The 4,342-nt window shown below is 51.2% G+C and overlaps 1 long non-coding RNA gene across 1 annotated transcript in view; it reads right to left on the bottom strand.

Annotated features, from left to right (window-relative positions):
• LOC125487816 overlaps window positions 1-3,781 on the bottom strand; it is a 44,584-nt gene extending 40,803 nt beyond the window's left edge. Inside the window, exon 1 of the long non-coding RNA XR_007266113.1 lies at window positions 3,514-3,781. This is a non-coding gene — a long non-coding RNA (uncharacterized LOC125487816). The remainder of the gene's footprint in view (window positions 1-3,513) is intronic.
• Between the last annotated feature and the right edge of the window lie 561 nt (window positions 3,782-4,342).

A 4,342-nucleotide genomic window follows, 5' to 3' on the forward strand; every position in this document is an offset into this window, starting at 1 on the left:
ACAGCGCGGTGCTCCCTCAGCACTGATCCTCCGACAGTGCCCACTCCCTCAGCACTGACCCTCTGACATTGCCCACTCCCTCAGCGCTGACCCTCCGACAGTGCGGTGCTCCCTCAGCACTGACCCTCTGACAGTGCCCACTCCCTCAGTACTGACCCTCCGACAGTGCTGTGCTCCCTCAGCACTGATCCTCTGACAGCGCGGTGCTCCCTCAGCACTGACCCTCCGACAGTGCGGCACTCCCTCAGTGCTGACCCTCCGACAGTGCCCACTCCCTCAGCACTGACCCTCCGACAGCGCGGTGCTCCCTCAGCACTGATCCTCTGACAGTGCCTGCTCCCTTAGCACTGACCCTCCGACAGCGCGGTGCTCCCTCAGCGCTGACCCTCCGACAGCGCGGTGCTCCCTCAGCACTGATCCTCTTACAGTGCCCCTCTCCCTTGGCAATAGAGGTCCTCAGTTACACTGAACTGTTATCTTGCATTAGTCTGTCTTTCTTTCCATGAAAATTCTCTGTGGCCTCACCTCCTTCCTTTCTCTAACCTCCACCAGATCCTACAGCCCTCTGAGATCTACTCGTTTCCAAGTGGCCTACCATTTGCAGCCATGCCTTCAGACTACCTAGGACCTGAGATCCCTCCCAAATCTCTCCGTCTCTCTCTTCTCCTTAAGACCCTCCTTACAAACTGACCTCATCAATCGAGCTGTTATGCGTGTGGCCCTGATGTCTCCTGAAGTAGCTCTACTACTTCAATTTGATTTGATAATCCCTTCTGCGATGCTTTTGGGGTACATGATTATGGAGGCACTAAATAAATGCAGTTTATCGTCTGAACGTTTCAGATGCAAGTGTCCATGGCAGAATGGTGAATGCATGTGCTGGAGCGTGAGGTCCGAATCAACCAGTTAGCCAGATTACTTCCCATTGTGAATCTTTTCATGTATGTTCCTTGTGGCCTGCTGAATAACCTCACCCACATCTAATGCAAACTGTCCACCCTAATTATCGAGAGCATTGTGTTCACTCCCGGAGCTGGCTGCCCCTCTGCCTTGGAGAGGCAGAGCTCCAAGATTGTTTTGGGTGTAACAGTTAAGAGAAAACACACTTGTTTTCCCACCAACACAACATGGCTCAGCGCAGCAGATGGTCACAACCGATAAAAAAGAGAGCGCTGTCTCTGCTCCTGTCCTGGAACTTTGCTGCCATCTGATGTTAATGCTCCCGACTACAACAGGATGGAGGATGATGCTTCTATTCTCTCTCCCCATCTCCTGGTTAGCAGTGCTTTCTTATCTCAGCGACAGGGAGAGATGACTAGTGGTGGCTGAACCTGAGGGTCACCACACCTCAGGAGAGGGGAGAGGTTGAGGAGGACAGTCCTTCAGGGGAACCCTCAGCAGATGTGGGATTTGAACCCATGCTGTTGGCATCTCTCTGCAACACAAACCAGATGCCCAGCTCACTGAAAGTACAGCGCTCAGAATTCCGGCTCCCTTTGTCTAGGGAGCAGTAACAGCGTGAGGAGAGGTTACAAGGTAATTTTTTTTTTCTATTCATATGTGGGATGTGGGCGTCGCTGGCTGGGCCAGCATTTATTGCCCCGTCCCTAGTTGCCTCCCTTGAGAAGGTGGTGGTGAGCTGCCTTCTTGAACCGCTGCAGTCCATGTGCTGTGGGTTGATGCACAATGCTATTCGGGAGGGAATTCCAGGAATTGTAACCCCCAACCTGGAATCATTCTGAGTCCAAAACACGGGATATGGCAGGAGATGGCTATTCAGCTGTTCAAATCCCTCTATCATCATCCAACTTACATTGGCTGATTTGTGACCTAACTGCACCTACCTTCCAGTTTCGTTGGTACCTCCGGTCAATGTTATGTTGACAACATTATGTACAACATGAAGTGCACACGGTGATGAGAGAAAAAAAACTTGTTCACGCAGCGAGTAGTTAGGGGATGGAACACACTCCCTAGAAATGTGGTGGAGGCAGGTTCATTTGAGATATTCAGGAAGGGCATTGGATGATTATTTGGATAGAAATGGGGAAAAGGTAAGGATTGGTGTGAGGGAATAGAATTGGTGTAGGCAGAATGGGCCTAACAATCTCATTCTGTGAACCAAAACCAGTCTCAGATATAAAATTAATTCTTTTTCATTTCCTTTGTGGGAAGTGGGCATTGCTGGCTTGTCCAGCGTTTATTGCCTCGTCCCTAGTTGCCCCCCTTGAGAAGGTGAGGGTGAGATGCCTTCTTGAACCACTGCAGTACGTGTGCTGTGGGTTGACCCACAATGCCCATAGGGAGGGAATTCCAGGATTTTGACCCAGTGACACTGCAGGAACGGGGATATATTTCTAAATAAGGCTTGGAGGAACTTGCGGGAGGTGACGTTCCCATGTACCTGCTGCCCTTGTCCTTCTGGATGGAAGTGGTCGTGGGTTTGGAAGGTGCTGCCTGAGGATCTTTGGTGAATTTCTGCAGTGCATCTTGTAGATAGTACACACTGCTGCGACTGAGCGTCAGTGGGGGGAGGGAGTGGGATGTTTGTGGATGTGGTGCCAATCGAGCGGGGGCTGCTTTGTCCTGGATGGTGTCGAGCTTCTTGAGTGTTGTCGGAGCTGCCCCCATCCAGGGCAAGTGGGGAGTATTCCCTCACACTCCTGACTTATGCCGAAACGATAGTGGAACAGGCTTTGGGGAGTCAGGAGGTGAGTTACTCGCCGCAGTATTCCTAGTGTCTGACCTGTTCTTGTAGCCACTGTGCGTTTATGTGGTGAGTCCAGTTCAATTTTGGTCAATGGTAACCCCCAGGATGTTGACAGCGGGGGATTCAGTGGTGGTAATGCCATTGAATCTCAAGGGGCAATGGTTAGATTGTCTCTTATTGGAGATGGTCATTGCCTGCCATTTGTTTGGCATGAATGTCACTTGCCACTTTGCAGCTCAAGCCTGGATGATGTCAAGGTCTAGTTGCATTTGAACATGGACTGCTTCAGTATCTGAGGAGTCGCGAATGGTGCTGAATATTGTGTAATAATCGGCGAACATTCCCACTTCTGACCTTATGATGGAGGGAAGGTCATTGACGAAGCATCTGAAAATGGTTGCGCCGAGGACACTACCCTGAGGAACTCCTGCAGAGATGTCCTGGAGCTGAGATGACTGACCTCCAACACCCACATCCATTTTCCTATATGCCTACAACAATGGAGTTTCCTTCTGATTCCCACTGACTTCAATTTTGCTAGAGATCATTTAAGACACACTCTCTTAAATGCAGCCTTGATATCAAGGGCTGTCAGTCTTACCTCACTATCAAAGAAAAGCATTCCAAACTTCTTCCATCCTTTGTCTGTGTATATTTCTGTAATTACACTCCTGAAAGGTCTGGCTCTGATCTTTGTTGACCTTGCTCCCACTCCCAGACTTGACAACCAGTGGAAACAGTTTCACTCAACTGATTCTACCTGTTCTTCTTAATACCTTGAAATCTTTAAATTGACCACTCACCTTCTAAACTCCAGGGAACAGAAGCATATGTTGTTGAATTGTTGGGGGTTGATGGAGTCTCTCCAAACATCTCAATGCTTGAAGTGGGGCCCTACTGGTTTCCCACATGTTCATCTGTCCCAAATTTAATCCCCAATCCTTCTATTGCAATATCCCTTCCTCATTTGGTCCATTCAACTCTGCTAGAACCCCACATTCCTACTTCACCCTTCTGAGTGACACCCACCAGCTCAGCTCACCCTCCTTCCACACCATTTACTCCACTCTAAACCCCTCTACTCTATTTACCCACACCACCCTCCTTCCACCCCATCTAGTCCACGCCATTTCCTTCCCTCCACCCCATTTCCCCCACTCCACCCTTCCTCCACCCCATTTCCCCCACTCCACCCTTCCTCCAACCCATTCCCCCACTCCACCCTTCCTCCAACCCATTCCCCCACTCCGCTCTTCCTCCAACCCATTCCCCCACTCCACCCTTCCTCCAACCCATTCCCCCACTCCGCTCTTCCTCCAACCCATTCCCCCACTCCGCTCTTCCTCCAACCCATTCCCCCACTCCGCTCTTCCTCCAACCCATTCCCCCACTCCGCCCTTCCTCCAACCAATTCCCCCACTCCGCCCTTCCTCCAACCCATTCCCCCACTCCGCCCTTCCTCCAACCCATTCCCCCACTCCGCTCTTCCTCCACCCCATTCCCCCACTCCGCCCTTCCTCCACCCCATTTCCTTCATTCCACCCTCCACTCCACCCCATTTCTCTCACTCCGCCCTCCACTCCAACCCATTTCCCCCACTCCGCCCTCCACTCCACCCCATTTCCCCCACTC

Source organism: Rhincodon typus, chromosome 45, assembly GCF_021869965.1.
Source record: "Rhincodon typus isolate 14 chromosome 45, sRhiTyp1.1, whole genome shotgun sequence".
NCBI lineage: Eukaryota > Metazoa > Chordata > Chondrichthyes > Orectolobiformes > Rhincodontidae > Rhincodon > Rhincodon typus.